Source organism: Marmota marmota, unplaced genomic scaffold, assembly GCF_001458135.2.
Source record: "Marmota marmota marmota unplaced genomic scaffold, marMar, whole genome shotgun sequence".
Taxonomy (NCBI): domain Eukaryota; kingdom Metazoa; phylum Chordata; class Mammalia; order Rodentia; family Sciuridae; genus Marmota; species Marmota marmota.
This window is the reverse complement of record NW_026000021.1, coordinates 4285407-4303516: the sequence shown is the minus strand read 5'-3', so window position 1 is coordinate 4303516 and position 18110 is coordinate 4285407. Positions and strand designations below refer to the sequence as shown.

Below are 18110 nucleotides of genomic sequence, written 5' to 3'. Positions count from 1 at the left end.
TTTCTAATCATTTTTTACTGCTGTTGCCTTAGTCTTAATCTATTTTGTCTAGTAGGATGTGTTTTTTTTTTTTTAAGTACAAATAGATAAGAACAAATATGAATTAAAATTAAGAGCAATCACACAGAGATGTATTTAAATATATACATAAGTTTGGGTGATGAAAGTGTATTCAAATAATGGGATATGGATAACTGATACATATAAAATTTAATATCTGGATCTTGGATTTACTTGTACCTGACATAAGATTAAAAACATATTATTTATTTCTAAAGTCAATTGAAGCAAGTTAAAAGTCTGATTAATAGGTTTTTATCAATTGTCTGTAGAAAAAGATTGTGTTGAGTCTGCCAAATGAGCTGTTTTTATGAGTGATCTACCTTGTTCAACTGAATAGACGAGTAAATTATGCACATGTTTAACCCACTGAAGACGAGAAGAGAAGTAGGATAGTTGGAAATCAATAGAGGATGAAGATGGGGCCTTGGAAATGTACAGCATGCATTCTGGGGAAGCAACCCCATGACTAGGTTCAAAGGAAAATAAAAGGCAGAGATGGAAGAAAGGCTCAAGAAGAACTAATCAGACAGGAAGTGCTGACCCCTGTGGAATTAATTCCATTGTCTAATTGACTAGTTTCAGAGGAGGAGTAATGGACTTGCCAAATAGAATAAAGATGACATGTAGAGTTAGTTGGATGGATACATGTTGGACAATTTCAGAAACTGCTCTAGGTACTAAAAATCATTCTGAATTTGAATTCAAAAGCTTAAAAAACTGAAGAGCCAACATGGTGTCCATCATAACAGAACATCTTTCTATCCCTTCTAACATCTCTGTGGAAACTACCAATGCTTTGAAAATTATTTATTCATGCCTCTTCAAATATGGTATTCAAAAATAAAAGATCTTCTTTCTTGCATCAATGCTGGTTTGTTCATGAAATATTGGAAAGAGATGGATCCTGATGAATAAGAAGGAAAATTCTTTATCACCAAAGTCTGGGTGTAGACCAAGCCTTTTTCTTCAGGACTTGGACTAGCCAAGTCTTGAATCTGGGGGGAACCCACATCTTCTCATCCATTCAGAGTTCTAAGAGAAGCTGAGGTGATTAAAATTAACAGTTTTAGGGGGCAGTGGTAATACTGATTTGAAATATATGAATTAGGAATACCCACATTGTAGAATTTATATGAAAAGAACACTATTGTGTATTCTCTGTGAAAGTATACTTTTTATATTGTATACAGAAAGAATAAAAGAAATTCATAAAAACAGAAATAATAAGCTTAACTATGGTTATTTTTTGCAAAGGACATTTCTTTCTTTTGAAAAAATTATACATTTAAGGTGGTTTTTTCTTAAGCTCTTCATATTACATTTGAAACAGTAAATAAAAAGGAAAAATTTTACATATTCATGTTTTCCTTGGGATGTGTGATATTTCAGTTGTATTTTACTTTAAGAAATTAATTAAGGCTTATGGGGATAGAAGAAGATATTCAACAAAATTAGCATAAAATGTTTGTGGAAAAGAAATGAAAAGGCAAGATAGGATCATAAAATAGAGTAGTAAAGAGGGTTAAGAATGCATAGCATGGTGCCCAAAGATGTGTTTCCATCATGTTTGGCATGTGAGAAAAGCTCAAAAGAAGAGGGATTGATTTTGTGTACCTGTTAATGAAAATCAAAAGATAGTCCCAGAAACAATGCCATAGTGATCTCAGGTCTTTAAAATCTCATGAATACTTTGCAATTAGAATATTCATTAACTAAAGAACTCGTTTCTATACCCGGTTCCCCAGTATCTGATCTTGTCTAGAACCTTTACTTGGTTGACTTTGTCAATACATGTAAAAACATATAATTCCCCTCAGAAAAATAAACAATTAGTTTGAAATGATTGAGAGTGAAAGATAGATAATAGATAGTATTGACAGTGGTATAGAATCTTAAATGACATCTAAGACCATCACACTCTGCTCTGTAGGCAAAGCCAAGCCTGTAGTATTCTTCTCAGTTCCTGTTTTCATTATTTTAAAAAGCATATGAACCACCTAGAACACATTCAGAGAAGTATGACCAGAAGTACAAAGCATGATTATGTCAGAGGCAAAGAAAGCATTTTATTGTGGATGATTAAAAAAGAGAGAGAGAAAGAAGGGATGTCACTTTTCAAGTATTTTCAAAGAACTCATTTGAAATTAATTAAAAGAATGAGTAAGATAGGACTTGTATTTGGAGGTCAAATGGAGGTAGATTTGGGATTATTTAAATTTTTCTAATAAGTATATCTGTCCATTGGTAAAATTAATGCCTCACAAAATAATATTTACTATTTAGCTTTAAATTAATGACTACAGGATTGGGACTCAAATATTGGACATGTTCCTGAACTGCAAAATCTCTTAATGTTACCAGATCTGTAGTCAGAATTCCCTTAATTTCTGTCCAGTAATTAATGGATATTACACTAATATGGAACATTGCAAAACACAGGCATAAAAGACTAGCATAATATTTTATTTATGAGTGTAGCATAGGGGAAACTGTGATTATTTAACACTGAAAAAAGTAGATAACAGTCTCATTATGACTTGTGTTTGAGAAGATTTTAAAGGTCTATCAAGTACTGTTTTCAGGTATTTGTAAAATTCAGTTGTTTACCCAAAATAGGGTAAAATAAGTAATACAAACAAATAAAATTGAATATATTTAATGAGAAAAAAAGATAGAAAATAGCACTACTTTTACAACATGTATAAAGGAACAACTAAATAGATAATCTCAGGTTTTTGCTTTGTATTGGGTTTTCTAACTGACAAGCCCCAGGCAGTACATTTTCAAGAGTGGTGTTCTTTTCATATGTGACTTTAATAAAGACAGCACATTGCCAGTGTCCATGAAATGGTAGAAAAGCAAATTGTTCTGTGTTTTACTGCTCACTCAACTCCTGTATTCTGCATTCACAGAATTTCTATTTGACAAGTAGGACTTAAATGGGTACACTTTCTTCTTCTTCATGCCTTTTTTTTCCCCTGAATGGGCAGTTACTCTAAAAGCTTAAATGAAATATATTGGAGTAAGCTGGTATAAATTTTTCTCCTTAATTATTAAGACTTGATCTGCATGCAGTGCTCTGGTAGGCATATTATGTTAGGTTCATTACACAGATATGGTACTAGTTTTTTTTTTTTAATACAAAATAAAACATTTATTTATTTATTTTTATTTTTTTATTAGCTACACATGACATTACAATGATCTTGGCAATTCATACATTTGAATCAATTGGGGAATAATTTCTCATTTTTCTGATTGTACAGACTGCAGAATCACACGGGTCATAGAGTCACCTATATACATACAGCAATCATAATGTCTGTCCTATTCTGCTGCCCTTCCTATCCCCCCTACTCCTCCCCTCCCCTCCCATCATTTCTCTCTATTGAGAATGAAAATCAGATTACATAGGATTACTATTCATGCTGATGCACTCTGGGTTTCTCATGAACTAATACCTTGCAAAAGAAAAGGAATTCAGGAATATAACAATGGATATTAGATGACAAGTCCTGACCAGAAATTTAAGGTTCAAGATAGTAATGAGAAGCTTTCAAGAACCTTTGGAATGAGTCATAGAGAAACAGGGAAATGCTATCCTCTGAGCATGGGTACCATCAACAAAGAGTAAATAATTAAGCAAAGGGATCAAGGGATGGAATGTCAATGACCATAGCAGAACCACATCACCAAAGCAGGAGCCCCAAGGAAAACTGTATATTAGCAGGTAATGATCTAAGTAAGGTACAAAATACACGTGAATGGTAGTAGGAATGAAGGTTGACACAGGAGTTATATAGGAACAGTGCTACTGAAATCATTCTGCTTGAGACTTTTGATCTCTAAAAGAATTGTCAAAAAGCAAACCAAAGTGTTTTTTGTACCATTAGGTCTTAGAAACTAATTACAGCCGAGAAAAATCAGTAAGTTCCTCATACCTCACAAGCTTTGGCCTTTCTACCATGGTAGTCATATTCATTGCTGGTCTCTTAACACTGGTGGTTTGACTGGATGTCTTACCCTAAGTCTCTGTGTATAGAACTTAAACCAAGTGCGCAGGCTGTGTAAATACATATTCTATTCCAGACCCAATATTAGCTCTTCAGTCCTTGGAGATCTGAATTTAAAAATGGATGAGCAGGCACTTGTCATTTCCTAAATATGCATGTGAACGACATTTTGAACACTGATGTTCTGAATCTTCATTACTGAAGGATACCTATAAAATCAGATTTGGAATTTTATTAGAATAATATCAGAAATATTGCTAATAATTTAAACAAGCTACTTTTAAAGCCAAACAGAAAAAAAACAAAAAAACATATACTTTATTCTTAGAAAGTCATGCCAGTAGACATAATAATCAAATCATTATGAATTATCCATACTCCAAACAGAAAAGCAGATAAAATATAATTAAACAAACAGATAAACAGAAAAAAAAGTCAGTGATATAGTCAACATTTCTACTTAATTTTTCAATCCTGGGACTTATTGTTATCTATCAGTTGCCTTTCCTTGGAAACATCCAGAGTATGGGCAAGTATACTTAATTACGTGAGCTAGAATTCTCAGCTGCTTGACAAGCCTCATCCGTTGTCTGGTCTTTTATTTAAGCTGTTATAGTGTTAGCTAAAATCTGAAGTAAAGGAGAGGCAATTTCTTCTAGAAAATAATGCTTGAAATTGAAGACTTGATTTTAAATGAAAAAGATGTATATTAATAGAAAGATTTGGTCTGCTGGTTTTGCTGCTGTCTAGCCATGTGAGTGACTTTAGGCAAGCCATTAAAGTAATGTCGGTCTTTGCTTCCTCATCTGTGACATTGAGCAGCTAAACATGATAATTTACAGGGACTATTCCTTCCTGTTATGCTATAGATTTTTATTAATGAATAGATAACATGATTGGTCTATTAAAGTTTAATTTGGTAAATGTGAAATATTTTGAATTACTTTTAAGAGGTCCTTGTTTAAAAGGTATATGCAAGTGTGAGCATATATCTTTTATACTACTAAGTGTTAATAGTTATCACAGGACCAATTTTATCTACCAGTGGACTCTGAACAATGAGTAAATATGGAGGTGCTACTGTCTTCTAGTGGGTACAGTCCATAAACGCCGCAGCATATCTTGATACGCATGTGACAACCCTCCCAGGACAAATAATTATCAGGTTCAAAATATCAGTAGTGCCAACATTGAGAAAACTTGCAATTAATTTGTGACCCATATTGACAGCATACCACATCCTTCAGGGTACAGAGCTTCATTAGGTAGTAGTAATTATCTAAACCAAACGTGGTAGTTTTATTTTTTGTTTTGTTTTTCCCACAAGGAAAGGGTCTCTACTTTCTGTATTGCACACAATGACTAGAGCTCATTTTTGTTCTCACTATCGACAGCCCACTCTGAGATTAGCAATTCCTAATTATTTTTGTTATTAATATTTGCTTTGTGTCCTAATGTAATGATTTTTAAATAAATGCTTCATGTACTGTGGAAGAAGTATATTCTCCATTCCCATTCTAGAGCATTAGGAATGTATGAATATGATCAATATTATGGATTGCATTTAGGTATTCTATATAGTTATAGTCAATTAAAATTGGTTTGATCTTTTTCATTTCTCTAATTATACTGATTTCTAAATTTGGGCAGGATTTATTTCTCCATTTGCATGTGTACATTTGTGTCCATTAATAAAGAAGCCTGTATTTGTGCATACATATAAAAGTAAACACACCTAAAAGTGAAAGACACTTCCTATTTCTAGCTCCATGTTGTCATTAATTTGATTAGCAAGACACTGTTTTGTGTACAATACCCATTTTTTTTTCTAGTTAAGGTTCACATTTACCAAATGTTGGTCTTCTCTTAATTTCATTTTAACCATAGCACAGCAGGCTCCCCCGTGGTAGTTCTATATACTAGTGTACCTCAGGGTCTCACAAGGTGAACCCACCCAATATTTTTCTCCCATTTTCTTTATTGTTTCTGTTTATTAGTTTATTCTCCTGACATATAACGACTGGTATTTCCAATGTTGAAATTGCATAAATGAGATTCTTGTTTACCTTTATAACTAAGATTCATCCTTCTTGTATAATTCATATACTATGACTGTCAGGCTTAAATCCCACTAAGTTTTTGTTCTATTAGACTTTATGTGTCTCTGGAGACTTGAATTCAAACCTGACTCCAATAGTTGTTATATTTATATCTTTGCTAGACAAATAACGTCTATACATTGTATATCACTGTAGTTTTAAATAATCTTATAGCTTTCCACTCTATTTGCCTTGTAAATGGCATGGGGTAGTGAACATTAAGGGGCTCTGAGAAATAGTAATGGCTATAAATATATGAGTGATGATAATGGTATAATTTATACATTTCACAGTCGTTACAACAGAGAACAGCAAAAACAAAATTGAGTAAGGACAATTAAAAAAATCATGGCATCAAAGTTTGTAGGTCATTTTATTTTTAGGACATGTTATTAATTATAAATGACATCAAAAAATATTTGAAAATTCATCAAGCTTCTGAAACCTCACTTTTAACATGGTCAAGTTAAATTGCACCATTTTTTATTAAACAAAGTTGACTTAATCCCTACTGCTTTTCACACATTGTATTATATCCTGGAATATCAAAGTGTATCAATTTGTTTCCATATCCTTAGGAATCTGCCTGTGCAGTAAAATGGAATATTGTTTGCAAGATTAGCCATAGGTAGGACAAACAGAAGCTCTGATAAACTCTTCCTATCAGGATAAGCTTTGCAGTGGAGGAAAGAAACACTTGAGATGGTAAAATGTGTTTGTCCTCACCTAGAAGAAAGAATGAATGTGTTGGTATAGTCCATACTTTGACCTTCTGGCCTGTTTTGGAGCAAAGGTTTTTGTAAGTACTGTAGAAACTATTCAGAGACTGGACAATCTTGCTACTGCTGGATTCAAGACTCGAGAGGAAAGCTCACTACAGATGCCTGTTGGACTATAGGTTTACCTTTATGATCATGAAAGTTTAAAAGACTGCAAGAATTTCTTGTAGTTAGGGATAATTCATATTGAAAACAACTCAAATGTTTCCTTTATGATTAATAATAAGTGAACTATTTGTGTTATCTGGAAGAAATTTTTCTTCATTAAAAAATGTTTTCTCTCTCTCTCTCTCTCTCTCTCTCTCTCTCTCACACACACACACACACACACACACACACACACGTATATACTTTGGCAGGAATATATGTATGTTCTCTATTTCCAGGAAGTGTTTCAGAAATTTTCGTTACTTTTACTTTTTTTTTCCCTTCCCTTTTAAGGCACTCATTAATGTGAGTGGAAATTTAACACATTTACCAAGTAATGCTTTCCCTTTGTGCATATCTTAAAACTATTGCACTATTTGGAAAATGCACCTTCTTATAATTATATGTTAAAACTATTTTCCAAGTGCTTGGATAAATTTGCCATCAATTTTAACAGTACAAAGTAATTTTTCTACTACACTGTAGGAAAAAAAAGAGTCTGCCTAAAGTGATATTTTTAACAGATAAAAGTCCTTTGAAGATAAATTGAAAATGAAAAAAAAAGTCTGTGAGTATTATGTGAAATATTCAAGGCAGTGTCTTATTAACAACCGAGGATATGTATTGGATTTTGAGTTTCAACCTGTTTGTATAGATTAAGAGCTGTACTCTGGAGGTAGATGGACCTATGTTTGAATTCCTGCTGTCTGTGATTATGTGATATTTATCACATTATATACCTTCTCACATCATCATTAGCAGCTTCAATATTATTGAACTAATAAGAAAACCTATAAAAATTGTTTAAAAGTGCCAACAAAGGTGTGTGTGCGAGTTTGTGTGTGTGTGTGTCTCTTTGTGAGTGCACATATTTTGAGTGGCTAGAAAATAAGAAGTACTAGATTGGTGTAGCTAATTATCTTATTGTTTCACTGTTTTTTATGGATTAGGCTGATGTTATAAATTATGGAGATGTGTCATTCTGCTCTTTAATGTACACAGATATCATTTGTTCGAAATGAATACTTAGGGTATCCTTGAAGGTAAGGCTATATCAAAATAAAATAACATGATCTCCAAGGAGTAGGCAGGAACAGAGAAAAGCAATTGCCTATATTTGAAAAAGCAGATCTAAATCTTTGTTTACATGGCTTTCTTGCTCCAAAATGAACTACTCTTCTTTATCTATGTGGTAGACAATGATTCATTTATCTTGATTCTGATTAGGTTCATTTTCTTGATTGGACCTTTTAAACCTCACATCCTCCTGCAGGCTTCTTCTACCACCAACTTTGTAGAATTGACCATTCCTCCATGGAACCTACTCACTCATACTCTAGTGCCTGTCTGACATGAAGTAGATGGCAATTCTTAAATGGGAACTCAGTTATAAAATTAAGTTCTTTTAATAAGCCATGAAATCTTCCAGTTTTTGTGTGTGTATCTTTAGAGCCTAGTGAGTGATAGAAATTTCATACAACTTTGATATGTCAAGGTGTTTGCGTGCTCTCTATGGCCTGAGAGATGGGCAGGTGTCTGGTTACTGCAGCACATCAGGTTTCTTAGGGTTAGGAAGTGGCCTCTATCTGCTATATTATTGAAATACTTTTGCAATTACAAGAAACTATAAGAAAGGATGTTTTGATCACTGATTCAGAGCCCTTCTGTCTATTCTGCACCTGGAGAACCCAGTGGTGCCCACTAACATAAACAAACTGAAGTGTGACACTTCTGAGGGCATGCATTGGCCTTTCTGAGGATGGATCTATGATTGAAGTTCTAATACTGTCCAGGACCATGTCTGACAGGGCTGGAAGAGGAATGCTCTGCCTTTGTGGCTGCGTTGGCTGCAGTGCTTTTATTTATTCCGTAGGAAAGTCATTATGATGTTCAGGAGGCAAAGAAAGTAATTTGCTCTATGAAATCCTCAGGAATTCTGACGAATTTTAAAACTTACAAATGGGTTGAGAAACTTAAAGACAGACTGACAAATGACAAATATATATATACACATATATATATGTGTGTGTGTGTGTATATATATATCCCAGATTGATTTTGACTTGAGAATCAGGTCACATTGAGTGTTAATAAGATGATCATAGTTGTTTTGGTCTAGTGTAGTTCTCATTTTTTTCCCTCACTATTAATGCCCTGCCCAGCCAGTCTTCTGTCATCATCTCCGCTTTTGTAAAAGATTAAAAGATTATTCTTGTATATACCTACACCAATCTAGATTTGGATATTTCTCTAAAAACTCCATTCCCATTATAGATAATATACTTCATCAATTTAATTCCCCATCCCTTTCTTTCTTTACACTTGGAATACATCCCCATTCTTTGATCTTTTACCATTTTTTTCTCTTCTCTTTGCTAAAACTGTAGCTATTACAATCCTCATTAATTTTCAAAGCATGATGTGTACCATCTGTCCCAGTGGATTCCAAATGCCACTAACCATCAAGGGCACTTAAACACACATATTCTTAGACCATATCCATGGGGAGTAGATGTTGGTAGGTTTAATTTTTTTCCAGGACTGTCAAACTTCATAAAATAGAACTTCAAGTGCTTTTGGTCATCAGCTAGCTTGGTGGTCAGGAAATACACACAGTATGTATTATGTAGTAGCCAAGAAGCCTCCATTGTCTAATTTAGGTTTCTATATATTACCCAATTATCTCATACTTATTGATGATTTTTTAAAGATTTATTTGAACCCTTAAGTATCAAACATAATATACATTATACATGTATATGTGTATATTAAAACATGTATTTCAATGTAATATTACTACATAATAATATGAATCATTATTCTCTCTCTCTCTCTCTCTCTCTCTCTCTCTCTCTATATATATATATATATATATATATATATATATACATATACATATACATATACATATATATATATATTTTTTTTCATTGCACACAAGCAATATATATGTTCTTATTACATACCAGGTGTTTTAGTCAGCTTTTTCGTTGCTGTGACTAAAAGACCTGACAAAAAATTTTAGGGGAGGAAAAGTTTATTTGGGGGCTCACTGTTTCAGAGGTCTCAGTCCATAGAAAGTTGGCTCTGTTCCTTGGGGCTGGAGGGTGAAAGAGCATGGCAGAGGGAAGGGGCTCACATGATGATCAGAATGGAGAGAGAGAGAGAGAGAGAGAGAGAGAGAGAGAGAGACACTTCACTTGCCAGGTACAAAATACATACCCAAAGGTATGCTTCCCAGTGACCCAACTCCTCCAGCCATACCCAACTCACCTTCAGTTACCATTGTTGATCCCATCAGGGGATTGATTCACTCATTGGGTTAAGGCTCTCATAAAACAATAATTTGTCCTCTAAACCTTCTTGCATTGTCTCACACATGAGCTTTTGGGGGACACTTCATATCCAAACCCATAACAGCAGGTAAGAATGAATTTTGAATTAAGCTAAAATTAAAAAGTAATTCTACTTATTTTTCATTGCTTTTCTCCTTAATTCAGTGAAAGGAGGAGTACAATTTTAGTTCAGAGGATGAGGCAAACTGTTTAAAGGCTGGTATTTGGGGATGGAATAAATAAGGGGAAAATAGTCTCACTGACAGTAATTTGGATTGACTAAAGAAGTACAGTCTCCCTACTCCTGTTGGCACATTCCTGTAATGCCACTAGCTCCAGAGGCTGAGGCAGGAGGATTGCTAATTCAGAGTCAGCCTTAGCAATTTAGGAAGGCCTTAAGCAACTCAGCAAAAGTCTCTAAATAAATATGAAAAAAAAAAATAGCTAAGATGTAACTTAGTGGTTGAGTGGCCCTGAGTTCAATCCCCAGTATAAAAACAAAGCACACACACACAAAAAAGTAAAGTCTACAGGTAGAAGTGTCCTCAAATTTCTATTTCAAGCAGTAAATCAGACTAGGTCACTATCCTGCTACAAAACACAGAAATGTGAGAATTTGTATAGACAAACATATTCAAATACATACACACACACTATATGTCCTCAATTTTTAGTTTAAAATGAAATAGTTCAATTATCATGGTATATTTAAATATCATCCATCTTCTAACATGGTTCAGATTCCAGTTACCATATGCTATGAATGTCTTCAGTCCACAAATAATCAGGTAAATAAAAAATCAGTATCATGATCCCTGACCCATCTTGTCACTTTTTTCTGTCTGTGCTTGGTCACTGTGCATGCCTCCACTATGCAGTTCATATACAGGCTGCAAAGCATGCAGTTGTATTCCTCCCTGATTCAAGTTAAGGAACACATGTGACGCTTTACAAACACAGATAGTTGAAAGAGGGAACGTGTCCACAATGATGACAGTACAGCAAAGAAATAAAAAATGATAATGCTAGAAGTGAAATTAGAGCCAGATGTAAGTGCATTTGTGGAAGAAAGAGCTGATTTGGGAGTAATACTCTGCTGCCATTCAAGAGTCTCTAGGCGAAGCTGGGGATTTAGCTCAGTGGCAGAGCATTTCCTTAACACATGCAAGGCCCTGAGGTCAGTCCTAGGGGGGAAAATGTCTCTAGGTATAAAGCAAAGGAACCTAATGAAAGTAAACTCATGAATTTTATTCTTTAGCTCAGGAGGCCCTAATGAAAGGCCATGGAGTAGTGATATAAAGAACAGATATTTAGGTGACTGGGGATATAGCTCAGTTGGTAGAGTGCTTGCCTAGAATGCACAAGGCCCTGGGTTCAATCCCCAGCATCACCAAGAACAGACATTTATTTTTCAGAGTACTAGGGAATGGTAGTCTGAGGTTAAGAGTCCAGCCAATTTAGTTCCTGATGAGGACTTTCTTACTGGCTTATAGATGGCCACTATCTGACTGTACACTCACATGGAAGTGAAGAGAACACAATATGTCTAGTATCTCTTGCTATAAAGACATTAATCCCATCAGAATTTCCCCAGCCAATTTCATGATCTTATCTATCCCTACTTACCTTTCAAAGGTTTCATCTCCCAATATTATCACATTGGGGGTGGAAGACTATCATGGGGGTGAAGACTATCATGTATGAATTTTCCAGGGCAAAGCTCATAAACCTTCAGTGCATAATATCGACATAAATGAAGAAACTTGTCTTGAGAGAAAAGATGAAGGTTTCCAGAAGTGCCATGTCTAAAAAGTTTAACACTAAAGTAACTATCAAATCTATTTCAAGACAAGCACCAAAGTCAAAATGTTAGGACGAGATTCAAATTTAGAAAGGAGTTTTATCAAAGAATAGAAAATAAGTTGACTATATATCTCATTATATCTTACATGATTTAATATTGTCAAAATACACTTGATAAATTCCTTAGCAAAGGGAAAAAATTGTAGTGTGTCTAATGTTTAAATTATATTAATTTGACATTTTTAAATTTTATTATAATTTACAAGCAAAAGTAGCTAAATTTTTGTTTTGAAAACTTTTTTTCAAAGGTAATAAAATAATCACACTTTTTCTCATCAACTTTTGATTGCTTTGCACAATTTCATATTGCACATCATTTTTTTGCAGTCCCACATAGTTTTTGATGTGAGTCTAGCCTGTATACTCTTCAGTGATGTGACTAAATTTGAAAAGAAGCAAAGGAAATTCTTTGGACCAGGAACAAAACACAAGTGCCAAATTACGTATGTTAGCACCTGGAGAATCCACAGATCTCAAATGAGTACGTATGGGCAAGGATGTTCTAGACACATGGAAAAAAATTAGAAAGGTGTAGCATTTTTGTGGTTTCACAAAGAGAATATTGGTGTGTAGAGGTGAAATGTTAGAAAGAGATGAGATTTTGAGATTCCTTTTATCCAGGAGAAAAATTTTGACTTTTTAAAATCAAAAGCATCAGGACAGTGGCAATATCATTATTGAAAGTGGCAGTATCATTTTCTTTGGCCTTTTGAAACAATTCCAGTAATAGTGGAAACATGAAATCAAATAATGAAAAAAAGTACTTTTCAGAGATACTAATAAAAACTCAAATGCAATGTAAAATAAATCATTTGGGTGTGAAATTGTTATAGAAATCTATAATCTCAGTTAAGAAGTAGTCATACTTCAAAACAGTGAAATATATTTTTATTTTGTCATAGCTATTTTTCTACCTTATTTATTGTTGTATTCTAATTACACATAATAGTGGAATATGTTGTTATATATTCATACTTACATATAATATAGCAATATAATTTGGCTAATTTAATTTCCTGTCAGAATTCATGTGAAACTGTACTCCATTCCTACTCCTTAGTCCAGTATAAACATAAACTAAGTGTAATAAATACAGTTGATGGTGTTTGGCTTAAATTTCTATCTACCAATTTAGCTTTAAAAGTTTGGGGCTTAATTTTATTAATTGTCTTTAATTGTGAGAAAAGTAAATTACCAACTGATTTATTTTTATCTAGAACTCTCTAGTGTTGAATATAACTAACAAAAGCATTACATACAAAATGCTTAAATATCATAATTCATGGATTAAAACATTGAGGCTGGGCACTGTGGCACACTCCTATAATCCCAGTGGCTCGGGAGGCTGAGACAGGTGGATCATGAGTTCAAAGTCAACCTCAGCAATGTCAAGGCACATAGAAACTCGGTGAGACCTGTCTCTCAATAAAATACAAAATAGGGCTGGGGATGTGGCTCAGTGGTCGAGTGCCCCTGAGTTCAATCCTTGGTACAAAGAAAAAAAAAATTGAGATAAAGTTAGGGTGTAGGATTCAATTATAGAAACCCTGATTTTAGATAATTAATTGATGGATTTTGCCATATCCACAAGTGCTGAAATAGTAGCAATAGTTAAACACTTAAACCTCATTTACCCAGGCCCATTTAGACTCTTGACATGGAATTGATATTTGGATGTTGCAGAGATCAGGATGGGTATTAAAAAGACAATACTAATAAACAATAGAAAAGATGAGAACAAATAGTTGAAAGATTTAAAAACATGGAAAGCTACTTGTACAGTTTGAAGTTTTCTGGTTCTAATTCTGAAACTTCTTTCTGTTTCTGTGCACAATGTTTTTAAGTGGGCATTGGGATCAATATGAAGCATTTCAAACTGAGTCATATTCAGTTCAATTAATAATGTATTTTGCTTCATAATAATAATCCTACCAATAGTAAATTCAAAATTTGGCTTAAAAATGTCTAAAACAGGACTTTTACTAAGTCTCTTTTACAGTGCTCTCCAAAAAAAGCATATGTTCTCATTGATGATTAAACACTTGACTGTATGACTTTAAATCAGAATATCATTTGTTGATAATTACAAGCCAAAGAAAGGCAGAATTTTTAGACCATAGAAGATTTCAAGTGTCATACAGCAACCTATATGATTCCATGGAAAAAACAGTCTGAATTACCCCAAATTGGTGTGTTAATAGGATGCTGACCATTCCTATTATTACTAAGAAGAGTCCTTGTGAATTATCTCCTCTAGTGCATAGATCAAATAACAGCATAAACCCTGTTTTTCCTGTGTAACTTCTTTAATCATGCAAGCTTCCCCTTGATTGTAACCTCTTAGTAGTTTCCAAATTTATTTTCTTTTAAATTACAGATTTCAAAATTTTATATAAAGAATTAAAATTGTAATCCAGTATTCTACCCTTCCTAGTCTCATGACTAGGCAATTCTGGAACTACTACTTATTTGTAATAGAATATTCATTTAACCCAAAGCAGGTATAGAGAGCTCTCTAATTTACCCTGGAGATTTAAATAACAACATAGATTCAAAAAAAAAAAAAGGGGGGGGAGTCTATGGGTCAGAGTAGGGTGAAGATGTTTAAAAGAGGAACTTGCTCAGCAACACCAGTCCTTTAAGAAAAGTGTGTGAGTGTTGAGTTGGTGATCTGAGTGGAGTCTACCCAGCAGAGCAGTCTCATCCCTCATGTGTTCAGGATGATAAGCACAGCTTGCTACCATCCAAGTTATTTATGACTAAATCAGCCTCAGATAAATGTGTACATGATGTTTTTAAATTGGAAAATGGTGCTGGATTGGAAAACAGGTGGCAACTTAAATATTCATAATCCAATGTCCCTTTACCTTAATCATGTAGTAAACAACAGCTTGCACTTCAGCGTGTGAAATCATATTAAGAATGTGACTAAAACGTTTAACTTCATTCATTAGGAAATAGGTGTGAACAGTAAAGGTGATAAATGACACTCTCAGTGGTATTGTAACAGTTGTCAACAACAAAAAATGATACACCATTTTTGTTTTGTCCAAGTTTCATTCCAAAGCAATATAATTTCTTTTATAATACATTTTATTTTATTACATACATTTTGTGCGCCACATAGAAATAAACATGTAACACCCAAGCATTTCAAGAGCAAAGATTTTATTTGTTTTATAGTATATATTAAAATTTATAATAGATCTTTTTGTATGACTAGGAGTTCAAGCTGAAAAGAAGAGGAAAGATAGGTTTACTTTATGTGGATGGAATATCAAATTAAATAATTAAACTGCAATTAAACATTTTTGAGAATTATGAGAATAAGCACATGAAAAGATGCTAAATATCACTAATCATTAGGGAAATGCAAATCAAAACCACAAGGAGATATTATTTCAAACCCATTAGGATGGCTATTATCCAAATTAGAATTAGGGAAAAAAAAGGAAAGTTGGCAACAATCTGCAAAAATTAAAAGCTTTTTGCACTGCTGGTAAGCATACCTAATTTGGAAGACATGATGGTTCATCAAAAAACTGCACATAGAATTATCATGTGAAATGGAAATTCAGCTGCTAGGTTTATACCCAGAAGAACTGAAAACAAAGACTAAAACAGTGATTTCAATCCCAATGTTTATAGCAACATTTTTTTATAGTCAACTCAACCCATATATCTATGGATGGAGAAATGGAAAAACAAAATGCACGATACATGTGCATTTGGAATATTATTTAAAGAGAAATCCTAATACATGCTATAGCATGTAATCTTAAAAAAATAAGTCAGTCCCAATTCTACTGATGTTGGATACCTAAAACAATCAAATTTATACAGAAAGTAGTAGTGGTTTCCAGTTTTGGGGTGAAGGCTAATACAAAGTTATTGTTTAATGTAGACAGTTTATGTTCATTTTTGAATTAATAGATTCTTTAATTCAACATATTTTTCTTTGCATCTTTCTCATGAAATGAAATACCTACCTTGGAGAAATTTGTCAGAAAGTTAAGTTGGAGGGGGCTTCACATGCATATGTGTAAATATTTTCATGTATTATATGAAAAGTGAGCTCTCATGACAATAAAAGCTTTTCTAAGAACAAATATATTTTTTCTAGTAAGATAAGATGGAATATTGGACTGATATTGCTTTTCTTATATTATTTTTTCATAGAGTTCAATGGTACATTCAACCCTATGAGCAGTAGAGCTATGATTATTTATTTGATTTTCCCTCATTTCTTTTCCTAAATATTTCTTTTTCATCTGATGTAGATTGCAAAAGGGAAGCTAGTAGGTCAAGATGCCATTTATTTAATGCGTTAGATTATTACTGAGCTATAGCTTGTTTTAAAGTGAACCCGAATTTAAAGATCAATTTACTGAACACATTCTGCCTCTTTCAAATTTAGACTAGCTCTTCCTTGCAACTGTATTAAAATCTGTTTTCATAGACATTCTTTTTCCCAAGAGGGTTTCACTCTTGAGAGAAATGTAAGAGGTAAAAATTGAGCACTTAGCACTTGCCAGTATTATCTGATGATATGAGTTGCTTTTAACAGTTTGGTGAACCAAGCAGCTTTAGTTTTAGCTGAGAATACAAGGTTAGACAACAAGAAACAGCATAGCCTGGTAGAAAGCTGGCATATGACAGTGACTGAGGCTTTTGGTCTGGTACACTAGGATATTTACCTTGCTCACTTGTATATATATACATGTGTACATCTTGTTTGCAGTACTGGGGTTGGAACCCAGGGCTTCTCCCATGCTAGTCAATCTCTCTACTCCTGAGGGACATCCCAGCCCTCATTTATGGTCCATTGACTGATTGATTGAATTAATTTTGGTTTGTCATTTTTATTTCAAATTCATGTGAATAAAAAGCCTTTTTTAAAAAAATTAACATTCTCTTCTAAGAAGTCCTTTCTTCATTTTGGAAAAGCTAAGATATGGGACATATACAGATTTTTTTCATTCATATCAATTACATGTATACATATATAAGTCTAAAACAATTTGATGCTGGGATCGTTTATGCTCTCAACCTTAAAGTCAGATGATACAAAACAGAATCAAATACCCTCTTGTCTTGTATGGATTAATGTTAACAAACAATAGTTAACAAGTATGTGTTGTTGTTTGTCAGGGAAATGGTCTCAGATGTAAATATCCCATAGACTTAGAATCAATGACCATTATTTTAAACACTTAAATTGCCAAAATTTTTGTTCACTGGAAATTTGAGAGCCTGTTATGTGACTATTCAGCACTGAACAAGTCAGATCTTGCTCTGATGGAGCTTAGAGTCTAGACTAGATGAGACATTCCCCTTAGGATTATAGGTGTGATATATTGTATGGAAGGAGAGGTGCAGGGTTTTATGAATGTCGACTTTTCAATGACTAAAATCAACATGGTGGTTCTGAAAATGTGATCCTCAGACTAGTGCCATTATCATGATCAGAAAATTTCTTAGAAATTTTTAGGTCCCTCCCAAGACCAGTTGAGTCAGAAATATTGGAGATGGGATGTGGCAATTTGTTTCAGCAATTGTGTTTTCTTTTCCAGGAGATTCTGATGGTTAAAGTTTCAGTAGAGCTGTTTTCTGGCAAGTGTTATAAATTTGGACACTGTTGATATTTGGACCAGAAAATTCTTTGTTGTGGTCATCTGTTCTTTATAGGTTGTTTAGCAACATTTATGGCCTCCAACACCTATCTGCCAGTAATATCTTCTGGTAGTAACAGCCAATGATACCCCCAGAAGTGGTCAAATACCCCATCTTATCCAGGCCAGATCTTTTCAC

At 33.7% G+C, this 18110-nt stretch overlaps 1 protein-coding gene and 1 non-coding gene across 3 annotated transcripts in view; both read left to right on the top strand.

Annotated features, from left to right (window-relative positions):
* Dpp10 (dipeptidyl peptidase like 10) overlaps positions 1-18110 on the top strand; it is a 1278687-nt gene that overhangs the window by 893635 nt on the left and 366942 nt on the right. The gene's annotated exons all lie outside the window — the stretch shown is intronic.
* Trnas-aga lies at positions 11757-11829 on the top strand. Its single transcript has one exon. It is a non-coding gene; the product is annotated as a tRNA-Ser (tRNA).